Source organism: Nannospalax galili, unplaced genomic scaffold (genome assembly GCF_000622305.1).
Source record: "Nannospalax galili isolate Female #2095 unplaced genomic scaffold, S.galili_v1.0 scaffold593, whole genome shotgun sequence".
In the NCBI taxonomy this organism is placed as follows: domain Eukaryota; kingdom Metazoa; phylum Chordata; class Mammalia; order Rodentia; family Spalacidae; genus Nannospalax; species Nannospalax galili.
Genome location: NW_008332686.1, coordinates 1,057,444 through 1,070,996, shown reverse-complemented (window position 1 = coordinate 1,070,996; position 13,553 = coordinate 1,057,444). Strand labels below are relative to the sequence as shown.

The following is a 13,553-nucleotide window of genomic DNA, read 5'->3' as shown; positions in this document are numbered from 1 at the left end:
GTAGTCCAAAATAGCATAAGCTATTGCCAGAGCTCTTAGTTATCTCCCAGAACTGGAAAACAAGACCCTCCTGCTGAAGACAGGACATACTTGGACACAGGACTTGGAGCAATGGAACAGGAACGGACTTGAAAAAAATTTCTACCTGACAAGCTCTCATAGTTCTAGAGGATACTATGCAAGCTGCTAAGGGAGACAATCATTCAGTGGTCCAACCCAATCCTAAAGACTAATAACCATAATAACTGGCACAGCAAACTACCTCCATGCCTCTTCTTAAAAATCTTGAGTCCATCTACTGCTGTGTATATTTGCATGAGTATAGGAGTGTCTACCAGAACATGGACAGCTTCTCAGAGGTTGTATCCCTGAGAAAATTAACTCTCACATAAGTCATCAATTGCCAAAAACGCCTCAGATTTCTTGAATGCCTCTCTTAGGCAAGCTGGAATTTAGGCTGACTTGGTCTTGGGCAGATCTTCTGTATGCCCTCATACATGTTGTAAGTTCATGTGTGCAAGAGTTCCATCATTCCTGGAAAATGCTGTTTCCCTAATGGTATCCACTATCTCTAGACATAGATTTCCACCCCCTTTCTGCAATGATCTCTGAACCCTGTGGGAATGTTATATATGTGCCATTTAGAATGGGGTTGTCTACAGTCTCTTACTCTCTGCATGGTGCCTGGCTATGGTCTCTACCTTAAGAACAATCTACTGCATGAAGAAGCTGGTATAGTGCAGGTTGTGTGATGCATCTATGGGTATTGAGTGCTTAGGGGCAATATATTACTATGTTCATTTAGCAGATGAATAATATTAGCTTTTCTCCTAGGGGTGATGACATGTCCAGTCCTGGGATTTGGTGTAGATAACAGTATCAGGCATTTCATTCTGTTTCATGGAGCAGGTTTTATATTCAATTAGAGAGTGATTTGTTAATCCCATAGCATACAACCATTGCACCATGGTCACATCTTGCTAGATTATATGTATTAATCTCTTCATTAAATTGCATTCCAGATAATAGCTGTGAAAAATGTTTCAGTAGATTTAAAATTTTTGATAATGATATAAAGGCATATGAATGCCACATTTATGAAAGATTGAATTTCATCATAAATACAATTTGAAAATTATATCATTCCAAGTTGTGGAGGTAAACACCCATTTAATTGAATCATAAATTTTACTTATATAGGAAATAAAAATAGATGATTTAGTATTAAGATGACTAATTTCATTATATTCATTATTATGAGAATGAATATGAAAATATTTTATTTATAGGCCTAGTAAAAGACTTATAGATGGTTAGGAGAGGTTATAAAATAATAAAACAAGAATTTCTCCCTTACTGAACTCTAGACAACTGAGTAGTTATGAACATGACTTACTGAGTAGACAGGTGGCAAGTCATGTGCTTTATAACTGAAGATAAAATTTAGTATATGTGGTTGCCTGCTAGGCAGTAATGAATGAGAGTGATGATAAAGTCAAGAAGGAGAATGTTCAGGCCATCGTCTTTCAAAACCTTTCATTGAGCTGACCTCCATTATATTGCTATTTGAAAAGTAGTGGATGCAGGGACCTGCAACCATGTCGAGTTGCTCTTAACTGTAACTCCATCTCCAACACACATAAACACACAAACACACACACATACACAAATTCAAAATATACAGATAAAAACAAAGACACATTACATTATAAATAAAGGTGAGTTCTAAATATGGATTTCTTCTCCAATTTTTCTTTTATATAACCAGTTGCAAGATTTTCAATTATCTTACTGTCTGAAATGCCTCATATGAAGTAAATCTAAATTTATTAGGTTTACACTATTTTAAAAAATGAGGGACATACAAAATTTTGAAAAATATTGCATTCAATAATTTATTGTTTAAAATTTAATTATAACAATTTAGAGCTAAAGTACCATGGATAATGTATATGGACCATAATATATGGCTGGAATATAAATTAACACATACTCCTTCCCATTACAATGAGCAAGACTACAGTTTGAAGTTGATGAGCCTGCTAACTGTATCTTTCACATCCTTGTTTCTAAGGCTGTAGATGAGGGGCTTCAGCATGGGGATCATGACTGTACACAGAGCAGTGGCCATTTTGACAAAGAGTTGTGAGCTATTGGAGTTGGGAACACAGTAGAGAAGGAGAATTATCCTGTGGAAGATGGTGATGTCAGTCAGGTGTGAGGAGCAAGTGGATAAGGCTTTCTGAAGTCCACCTTTAGATGGCATCTTGATGATAGTGACACTATGAAAACATAGGAGGCCAAGATGAAGAGGCTGCAAATCTCATTGAATATGGAATTCATTACAAAAAACATTTTATTAAGAGTGGTGTTGGAGCAGAATACAGAGATGATGGCTGAGAATTCACAGCCAAAGTGATTAATGGTGCCAGTTTCACAGCATGATAGTTGCAAAAGAGGGTATGTGTTAAGGAACACAGTCCATCCCACTTAAACGTCCCAGCTACTAGGACAGCACAGAACTTAGGAGACATAGCAACAATGTAGAGCAGGGGGCTACAGACAGCCACAAACTTGTCATACACCATCACTGCCAACATGAACATCTCTGTAATAATACACACAGAGCCAAAGAAAAACTGTGTCATGCATCCTTCGAAGGAGATAGTTTTGTCTTCCACAATCAAGATCTCTAACAGTTTAGGCACAACACTGGAATAACAGATATCCAAAAATGAGAGATGGCTGAGGAAAAAGTACATAGGTGTGTGAAGTTTGGAACTGATCCTTGTGACCACTACTATGCCCAAGTTTCCCACCAGAGTGACTGTGCAGATTGTCAAGAACACAAGAAAAAGGGGTACTTGTAGTTGTGAGTATTTTGAAAAACCCAACAAGGTAAATGAAGTCACTGAGCTCTGGTTTCCTAAATGAAGAATCTCTGTTCCTTATTTGAGGAGAGAGAGAGAGAGAGAGAGAGAGAGAGAGAGAGAGAGAGAGAGAGAGAGATCAGTATAATCAGAGTAATTGATTTTCAGAAACTCAGGTGGGACTGAACATTCATTAGTGACTGTAAACATGTTCAGCTTGCTTTCTGCCTCACTTTAGAATCTCAGTTCATTTATTCACTGATTATTTTGTTGTTGTTGTTATAGGTATTTAGCTTTGCCTTCACTACAGTAATCTTCATGTGTTTATATCTTGAATACATGAGTAGTAGTTATAACTGTATGACTGTATATATATTTTCTAGCAGTGAATCTGAGCTTAAAACTCTCCACAATGAAATTAGATAAAGTAGAAATGGAGCAAAACAATATACAAATTGAACCTTTTGTTATAGCTTTAATTTCACATCCTAGTAGTTAGCAATCTAAACACTAGTAATACATAAATGAAGACTTAATAATATAATTCTTGGGATGATGTGAGTTGAGTGTGATATCCACATTTATCTATGGGTGTAAGTGATAGTCACCTATTCTTATACCCTTTTGTGAATGACTCATGAAACATTTACAAGTAATTTTTAAATTATTTTGTAAAATCCCACTGATAAACTTGTTGTAAGTATATTCCCACAGTATGGCAATTTGGAACTCTTGTGATGCTCACTGGCACAGAATGACATTGTAAAGAAATGTGTGTAGATATTTTTAAGAGTTTTAAACAGGTTATCTTCTCACTTTTATGCAGTTTGTTTGTAGTACATGCTGTATTAAATACAAAGAAACAACTAGCTATTTATTAGCAACTAGAAACTATAAAAATTTCATTCTTTAAAACACAGTATTTGAGGCCATAGAAATGACTCAGCAGTTAAGAGCACTGACTGCTTTTACACAGGATAGGATTTAGTTCACAGCACCCAATACCATCCATAGCTCCAGTTCCAGGGGATCTGACACACAGTCCTGGCCACTGTGGGCATTGCACACATGTGTTACATGTCTGTACATGCAGGCAAAACATGTATACAAATAAAATTAAATTGAATTTTAAAAAGTTGTCCTTCCTTCAGGAAATAACTTCCCACCCATATTAGGAAAAGCAACATTAATTAAACTCAGAACTCTATATAAACAAAACAGGCATGAAATCACTACGAGGGATTTCAATAGAGAAGACAGGTGAGAGAGGGAACTGGGAGTGAAAATAATTATAATTCATTATATGAATGTGTGAACTGTTAAGGAAAACTAATACTGAAAACAACCACTTATCCAAGAAATGGACATATGTATGACTTAAACATGATTGTTCATCTTTAGCACATCTGGTTGACTGCTTTAAACTTTATGTTTTACTGTAGCATCTGCAATTACACTGATCTTCACTAATCCTAGGCAGAGGGCTTCAGATCACCCATCAAGCGCTCTATAATGTAGGGGGATGAAGAGGACTTTGTGGATGTCAGGTAGTGGCATGTGTTGGGAAAAGCCATCTTTTTATATTCAGTAAATTAGGTTATTCTTATTGAACTGGACTGTACACGTTGAAGCTTTTTTGATATAATGTGCTTATATTTACTTGAAAAATCCAGTGCTTCCATAAAGACTTTTCAACATGGCTTTGAAAAACCATGCCTGGATGGTGAGAGGGTTCTCTGTTTAACAATAACTAAATAATTGTTCTGAACATCTTATTTCAATATCAGAATAAGAAATGTTAATGTTTACAAGGAAATGATTCCCGACAGCTTTAATAAACTTTGTGTTTAAGTTTGATTAGCTGCATTTCCACTATTATTTCATTAAAGTCATTGCTACACAACCTGTTAATTCTCAACATTGAAACAAACTGTGGAACTAAAAATCATGGCTGATTCTATTTTTAAATGTTGTTCTGGGTGTGTGTGCTTTTCTGTAGTTATTGCCTCAAAATATTAATGATTTAAGATTTTAATAGATGTAGGTGTTTAGCTCAGTAAACAAGACAGAATTATTTATTCTTTGCAACATGGGCATTCAAATATTTCAGGATACTTTACCTAGACGTGTTGCTTTATTCTCAGTAAACCAATTTACTTTTTGTTCTACTTGTTTGCTTTGAAATTTGCTTTATCACAGTGGCTAATAAAATCTTTTCAATTCTACTCAATACGTTAGCATAATACTAAACTTTTAAAGCAAAAATTCACATTCAGAAGTATACCAGCTTTGTACAAAATATATATTCATGCAAAGAATGACTAAGAAAACTGATTTTACTTTGTACATCTAATAACCTAAAACTTGTTTTTTATTTTAACAGATTTTTCAAGTCAATGCCATGACAAAATATATGTATAGTTTGCTTGTAAGTCACAAATTAGAATTTAAAGAATATATTAAGATAATTTAATGATTTAAAAAAAGTTCAACTACTGTAAAAATGATGCATTTAGTATGAAGACTAAGAAACCATTTGAAATATTGATAAAGCAGTTATATGCTATAAGGTATTTTATACACTTGTAGTGAGATTGTTAAAGTAAATTAAAAAGTGATCTTCCATTTAGTCTAGTATTCTAAGTATTGGATTTGTCTGAAATCAATAAAACCAGTATTTTCAATAGACGTTCTACACATCAGTGCATATTGGCATGATATGATAATAGCCACAGAGAAATAAGATGCACAATGGCATACACATTATTCAACCAAGCAACCCATATTGCCATTTGAAACAACATGGGCATAAGTAGAAATCACTCTGTTAAATGAATAATCCAAACATACAATGATTTGTGGATAATCTCAATCACTCACAGTCTCAAAATCTGTCCCAACCTGTGAGACAGTCAACGTGGGTACCTGGAGAGAGGAGAGGGGACTGAAAGGGACAAGAGACGCGAAGAATGGAGACAAGACAGGCTTTCTGATCAAGTCTCATTTATTGAACATCTACACAAAGTTTTTATAGAGAGGGAAAGGGGAAAGTTGGCAGGGATAAATCCATTGAGGCAGAGCAATTTTATTAACAGAACAATTATCATAATTACACCAAACCAATTGATCACAGAGTAAATTCCGTAGTAACACCACAATTCTATAGTAAGCTATAAATCAATTATAAGGTTACACCTGCATGATTACAAGGTAATGCAAAGAAGTTTTCTAAGCAGTTCCACGAGAAATGAGGGAGTCTCTCAAGCAGTAAGTGCCCAAGTTAGAATAACATGTTTTCGTGAGGATTTCAAGTATGGCCATCTGGTTAACCTCAAATCAGGTCAGCCTTGATGTCTGGAAAACAGCTTTGCCAGGAATCAGGTCTTGCTATTTCCTGGGGTGGGGGCCTATGGCTCTCCACAAAAATCTTAATATTATATAGCTCAAAGTAGAGTGGTACTTGGCACAGGTATGGAGAGGAAAAAGGAGACATAAGGAGGGTTGGTCAGTAACTCAGCACAGCTAAGGAGCATTGATTGAGACAGGAGAAAGCTCTGGAGGATATTGTACAATGAGGTTAGATCAGCAACATTAAAGTCCCCTAGAAAGGGACTAGAACTGAGATTTTCACCATAAAAAAATTGCAAATCGGTGTGTTTAACTTGATTTAACTATTACACAATATAAACCTGTTAAAACTCAACATAGTGTCACATTATTCTCTACCACTCTATTTTACATTTTCAGTTAAAGGCAGACTTCTTTATGTAGAGAATACAAAATCTTTTTCTGCTCTGCTTGATTTATCTGGACCTACTCATTCCTCTCTGAATCATTTAAAATAAAAACCAGTGTTCTACAACATTAGCCATTCTTTAAAGGTGGTGGGAAACTCTTGAAAAAATACAATTCAATAGTGGTATTGAATGTTGTTGTTTTTTTTTTTTTCCCCCATCTTAACTAATGATTTGAAGAGAACACAGAGCGTTTGTATGAGAAAGCCTCATTCTACAGTTACATTCTATAACCTTGTTTGTTTCATATATATCTACTAGACATTAGGGACAAAGACCCAAGAGAATTCTGAAAATTTGTGAAGAAACTTCCATTTCTCTTGTTAAGATTATATTTAAGTCTCTATTATGTTGATATTTGGCTCTTAATACAAATAACAAATGTTTTGCTTGACCAAATCAAGGGAAATAAACAAGAAAGACCATGATATATCCATTCTTAATACTAACATACAGTACTTGAGAAACCACAAGATGAGCTTATTTTAACTTTAGTTTATAGGTACCCAAATGTTCTATTTAACTCAAAGCTAAAATGATTGACTAAGCCAATACACAGGCAACACAGAAACATTAAGAAACGTCTATTTTGAAAATAATCAATTCTCAATGTAATTACTTTCAAATTCTAAATTCCATGGCACCAATTTCTTTTCAAAATTTCTTACACTTATATTACCAATTACTGTGTATTATATTAAGAATCCTTCTTCCAACATGGATTTCTGCTTAATACTTTATTTCCACAGCTCAAAATATGGCCGTATGTTCAGAAACTCATACTTACTTTAATAGAGATAGATGGGCTGAGAAAAAAATGAAAAAATGAGTAATTTGTTAAACTATTGGAAAATAAGAAGCTATTTTGTGATCCAAGAGCCAATGTTAAAAGAAACTAAAAGAAAACTCAACACATTCAAATGAATTGCTTAAAAATAAAATATAACTTTGTTATATTTTATAATATAACATAACATTGTTGCTTGTTATGTTGCTTTTAGCTATGCATATGGACTCTTATGAAATTATATTGGCCCCTTTAATCTTTGGTTATACTTTCCTTTTGGCTGTTTAAGGCCATACAGTTGGTCCAGATAAACCAGTTTATTTTTACTCTTAAGGTTGTTTGAGGATTTGTTCCTCAGAGGTCACATGGGCTTGGGAGGAGCCCCTGGCTCCTTTCTTTTACCAGTTCTGCCTATATGAAGGTAAGGCAAAGGTCCTTCTCGACCATGGTAGGCTTCGCTTGGAAGCAACAATGTCACACAAGTGATACCTTCTTTTGAGTTGTTGGCCAGGGTGGCCAAAGGGATTCCCAGACAGTAACCCAGAATAGAACTGGGAAAATGAACAGCAGACCCCAATCTTATCCAAAGGAATATTGACAACTGATTACTGCTAGATGAGGAACAGCTGACCCTCCTAAAACAAAGACCTCTACATAGGCTGACTAGATTCACCAGAAGGGCAAGTAGTGGGGAATGTATGGGGTGCCGACAACACAGCAGACAGTAGCAGGGATATGAGAGTATAAGGGCTCTAGTGGGAGGAGGGAGGCTATGGGAGTGTGCTATCTGGGAAGTGGGTGTAAAAATAAATAAAAAAAAATGGAGAGCAATAAAGGAAAATAAAATAAAATAAAATATATACTTTCAGAAACATGAGATCTTTATGACACAAAGATTCACAGTATTCTGAAAGATTCATAAGAATTTAAATAAAATATGAAGGTAGGCTAGCATAGCATGACTCTGAGAACTCATTCAAGCTCCAGAAACTTCTACGTAATGTGTTTATCACTTTGATAAATTTTTGAGGCACTAATAACTTAACATTGTAATGACATGTGATGGTATAAAGTTGACTATCAATCCATGTAAAAATGTCCTTACTATCCAGACATGGTGGCACACACCTTTAATCCCAGCACATGGGAGGTAGAGGCAGGCAGATCTTTGTGAGTTTGAGGCCAGCCTGGTCTATGTAGTCAGTTCCAGGACAGCTGGGGCTACAAGGAGACCCTGTCTCAAAAAAAGACAAAATACACACACACACACACACACACACACACATATATATATATATATATATCCTTACTCTCCAAGTTAAAATGTATTTAATTAGTAATGAATATTCACATTTACCTATCAACCTGAGTATTTGAACAAATGGATCCATTTTGAAGATGCAATTGGTATTTCTCCCAACATCTGTGTTTTATTCATAGAATCATTTTAAAATAGCTTAGCTAAGATGAATTAGTCATATGATTAACAGGTCTCATTATAACATTTCTATCCATTGATCCCTACGTTGAGCATGTCCACCCTCCCATCTCTTTTCCTCTTCCTTGTCATTATTCTGGGAGTGCCCAAAACTCTTTTCTACATTCAGGTCTTGTTTTTGTTGGAGTGTATTGTGTTTGTGCACAGCAAAGAAAACTTGTGATAAACATGTGATACTTATCTTTTTTTGTCTTCCTTTATTTATTTTGGGGACCTCTTTTAGGCAAAGTCTCCCTGTAGCCACAAATGCTCTAGAACTGGCTCTATAGATCAGACTGGCCTTGATTTCAGAGATCTGCCTGCCTCTGGCTTCGAGCACTAGAATTAAGAGCATAGGCCACCACGACTGACCAATGTCGTTCAATATGATGTCTTCCAGTTCCATCTATTTTTTAGGAAATGACAGGATTTCATTCTGCTTTTTTGGCAGAATAGTGCTTTATTGGGCACATTATAGGATGCTCTTGTCATCCATGCCGAGTCTCTGGGCAGATTTCATCCTTTAGCTCTTTTAAACAGTGACACCAACAAAGAGTTTCCTGGTGTCAGCTTTACATGCTGACTTCATTTCACCGCTATATTCCAAGGAGCAGTACAGCTGGGTCATAAATTAGTTCTTTTTAATTTTCTGAGGAACCTCTATGCTGTTTTCTCCAGCAATTGTGTCAATTCCCATTTAGCAACAGTTCTTAAGGATTTTGTTTTCCTGTGTCTCTGCCAATGCAGTTTCTCTTCATTTTTCTCTTTGTTTGTTTGTTTGTTTGTTTGATTCGACAGTCTGATTCAAACGAGATAGAGACACAGTATACATTTCATTTTAATTTCCTTGAGATTAAAGATGTTAACAATTGGTACTGGAGAGATGGCTCAGTGGTTAAGAGGACTGGCTGCTCTTACTGAGGACCTGGTTTCGATTCTCAGCACCCACATGGTGGCTAACAACCACCTGTTACTCCAGTTCAAAGGAACCAGATGCCCTCTTCTGACTTCCATGGACATTGCATGACACAGATGCACTTACACACATGCAGGCAGTGTATTCAGATACATAAAATTTTTTAAAATAATGAATGAAATATTTTTTAAAAGATGTCAAAAATATCCCACAGAACTACAATCATGTGTGGATCTCCCTTTGAGGAGAACATATTTAGGTCATTTGCTCATCCTCTGGATTACATTTTATTATTTCTACCTTTATTTTAGTTTTACATTTTCTTCATATTAATCTCTTTTGGCCAAATAGTTAGAAAAATTTCCTCCCATTTTGAGTGTGATCTTTTCACTCTGTAAATTCTTCATTCACAAAAATGGAATGGGAGAAGGGAAGAGAGAGAGAGAAAAAAATGATGAGAGGCAATACAGAAAAATAAAAGATGCTTTTGAGACAGGTTGTTTCTCTTGTACGGTAAAGCAGTTTACTGAAGAGTGTTATGTGGCTGAGTCTATTTGGAGTTCCTCTTGGCTGCTGAGTGCTTAGAAAGAGCTAGCACAAGATGGGAATGAGAAACTGCTTCTTCCTTGGACTCTGCATATGGATTGTGATCTCATACCTACACTTCTGTGTATTATGATAGAGTCAGACTGTAGATCTCAGTCCTTTTTTATCTGGAGTATTCTGGATTACGCACTCTAAGTGTGAGGATAATGCTGACGCACCTTTGGGCCTGTGCACTATGAGAACTGAGCAATTTCCAAGTCATCATCATGTTAGCACTACTGTGGAATGTATGGCTCCCTAAAGAGAGATCCTCTCTAGGTGTTTCTCTCACAATGTGAGGACAAATTTGGCAAATGCTGAGACTTCCTGGGACTTGGATAAACCAGGGTTGAAAAGAATTGCACTAAGAGGGGAGTCAGCCTCCTGATACCCACAAGCACCCACAGCCCACAGGTTGCATCACCCACAACCTTGGAACCCCCAAACTTGGATGCTTCAGGAATTCACACTCAACTATTCACTTTGGCAGGCTTTGCTGGTAATTCCCCCAACTGGTGATTCTACATGAAGTAGTTTTTCTAAGCTATTCACCACAGCCTACTTTACTTACTACAAAGGGTTCTCAGTTGAATTTGGTTAGTCTAACTTCATGGCCAAAAATGTGTCATGGACCAGCTGCTTATGTAACCAGTGAAGAGAAGTATCCATTTGGTATTACTAAAACCAAATGTTCTAGTTTTAGTAATACAAAGAACATAGCGTCTTGTGATTCTACAAACAAGTTTTGAAAGTGCAGTGCAGGACCCCCATCAATACCAATGTCAGGATTTTGCACACTTCCTCAGTCACAACACACTGAAGAGACATTCACAGACAAAATATTAGCCACCCAGGGTGACGTTTTAATTGAATTTTTGTGCATTTAATCTAATACATTGTAATCACCTTTAGACCCCCTCTCTTATCTACAATCCCCATAACCCCCATCAAATTTCTTGTATTCTGTCATATACATTAAGGCCTATTGATTCGAATTTGTGTTCCAAAATGTCCCTCTATGTGAGTTCATCCACTGGGGATTGGTGAACGTTTTTATAGTCTTTCCCTTAAAAAAAAAAACAACAAAAAAAAAAACTACTCTCCCTCTTCCAAGTGTGATTAACTACAAATAATTCCTCTGCTAAAGTTGGGGCTTACTACCTATTTATCCACTTTTTTTCTAGGTATTTTATTTTATTTTTTTTTAAGGTTTGATCTTGCATGGGTCTTGTGCATGTTGTCACCATTGTTATAAATTCGTACGAGCTGAGGAGCTGAGGGAATTTGTAGTTGAGTATAATCAGCCTCATTGACTTCAAAAATACATAGGGCCAGCAGAGGGCACAGGAACAAAAAGAGAAAAAGGTACCGACGTCAGCAAAGCTCTGATAGACATCAGATGCTTGGTTGATACAATCAGCAACAGTTCAAACCACAGGAAGAGAAGCCACAGATTCAGTTGATGCCTGTCCACTATACAGATGACTGGCAGTCTCCAATTACCAGAACCCAGAAAACTTTCTCCCAAACCACTTCTTATTTAAGCTTTTTATTTTTCATGTTTAGCCTTTGTAAATTTTTAATTCTTTTATCAGTATTTAAACTTTACAATATATATTATTTTAATTTTCAGTGTTTTTAGTTGTTACATCCCTTCAAAAGTTCACTGGATTTTGTTCACACATTTTTCATTCTTGGTCTTTTCTTTATTTTCCTTAGTTTTAATTTGTATATATCCTGTTTCCTCCCTTTGAATGCTCCATCTCCTCATTTACTATTATTTCAATTTTATCTTACTGGGACTTTAGTACACTCATGTCATTTTATTCCTCTTCTGATATTTACCTAATTTTGTCTCCTGAAGTTTTCATTCTAGAGAAATCATCTTAATGCTTTCTTTTCTTTATCTAATCTGCTGTTTTATATCCTTCGCATTTAGTTCTATTGTTCTTTGTTCTTTTATTAACCTTATGTCTCTCCTTTTCAGCCCTTTCTTACATCTCTCCTTTGTTCCCCTGTTTACTATTTCCACGCTTACACTCACTAATTTTTAACTTAAAAGCACACTTTAAAGTAATTTTGTTATTTCCTCCTTAATGGTCATTGATGGAGCATTAGTGGACTTTCATTAATTTTGCGTATACTTATTCATGCTTATGCACATAGACATACACGTTTATTTTTCACTTTTTAAAAAATTTCATACATTACCACTGTACTTGCAAAAATTTCACCCCTCCCTCCCTCTTCCAACTATTCCCATATCTCCCCATCCTCACTCATTTTGTAACCCCTTTATTATTATTATTATTATTATTATTATTATTACGTATATAATATAGTTTGCTAAGCCCTTTTACTGATGTTTGTACATATACGTGTTTAGGGCTGACCACTTGGGACCAGATGAACTATCAAGAAATTTTCCCTGTAGAAAACTGGTTTTTTTCCCTTCAGCAGCCATTGATTGCTTTGAGCTCTTCATCTAGTGCTGGGACCTTGTGAAACTTCTCTTGGTCACATTGTTCATATTTCATGCCTGTAGTTTCTCTGTCATATCTAGAAGACACTATCTACAGCAGGCATCCTGGCCCTTGGGTGTTTATAATCTTCTTTCTCCCTCTTCTGCAATATTCTCTGAGTTTGTAATGTATGGATCATAAATACCATTTATGAATCATAATTAATAATTTACATAAAAACTCTTGGTATGGGGCTGAAGAGATTGCTAAGAGCACTTGATCCTCTTGCAGAGGACCTGAGTTTTTCTCTCAGCACCCACCTCATGTAGCTCTCAATCTCTTGTAACTCTAGTTCCAGGGGATTTGACATTCTATTTGGCCTTTGCAGGCATTGCAGTTGTTCACAAACTCACACAAACACACAAACACATACACAAAATTTTTAAAAAAACATTCCATGATTTCCTCTTGAACTAAAAGATGGCTTAGTGGTTAAGAACATTTGTTTCTCTTGCAGAACCAGGTTCTGTTTGGAGTACCCACATGGTGAGTAACAGCCTTCTGTTCCTCCAGTTCCAGGGGATATGATGCCCTCTCTGGCACCTGTGGGCACTGCATGTGCATGGTATACACATGCTGGTAAAACTCTAATATATATATAT

At 35.9% G+C, this 13,553-nt stretch overlaps 1 pseudogene; it reads right to left on the bottom strand.

Annotated features, from left to right (window-relative positions):
• Positions 1 to 2,017: 2,017 nt before the first annotated feature.
• Positions 2,018 to 4,444, bottom strand: LOC103729646 (annotated as a pseudogene).
• Positions 4,445 to 13,553: the final 9,109 nt, after the last annotated feature.